Genomic DNA, 257 nt, shown 5'->3' on the forward strand with positions numbered 1-257 from the left:
TGCGACGGCGCCCGGGTGCCAGCACTGACCTGGGAGGAGGGCGAGGATAGAGATCCGGGGGGAAGGGGCGGGGGAAAGGGGTGGGGGGAAGGTTATTCCACTTGAACTCCCGCAAGGAGCTACTGGAGGAGGTCTCCGGGGACAGAAAATCGCCCCTCGACATAAATAGAGCCTCGAGAGCCACAGAGGGGGAGCGGCGGATTGGGCCGCGCGCCCTTTGAAGTGCCAGGGCCGCTGCCCATTGGCCGCGAGCGGCC

The sequence above is a fragment of the Lipotes vexillifer genome, unplaced genomic scaffold (genome assembly GCF_000442215.2).
Source record: "Lipotes vexillifer unplaced genomic scaffold, Lipotes_vexillifer_v1.1 scaffold459, whole genome shotgun sequence".
Taxonomy (NCBI): domain Eukaryota; kingdom Metazoa; phylum Chordata; class Mammalia; order Artiodactyla; family Lipotidae; genus Lipotes; species Lipotes vexillifer.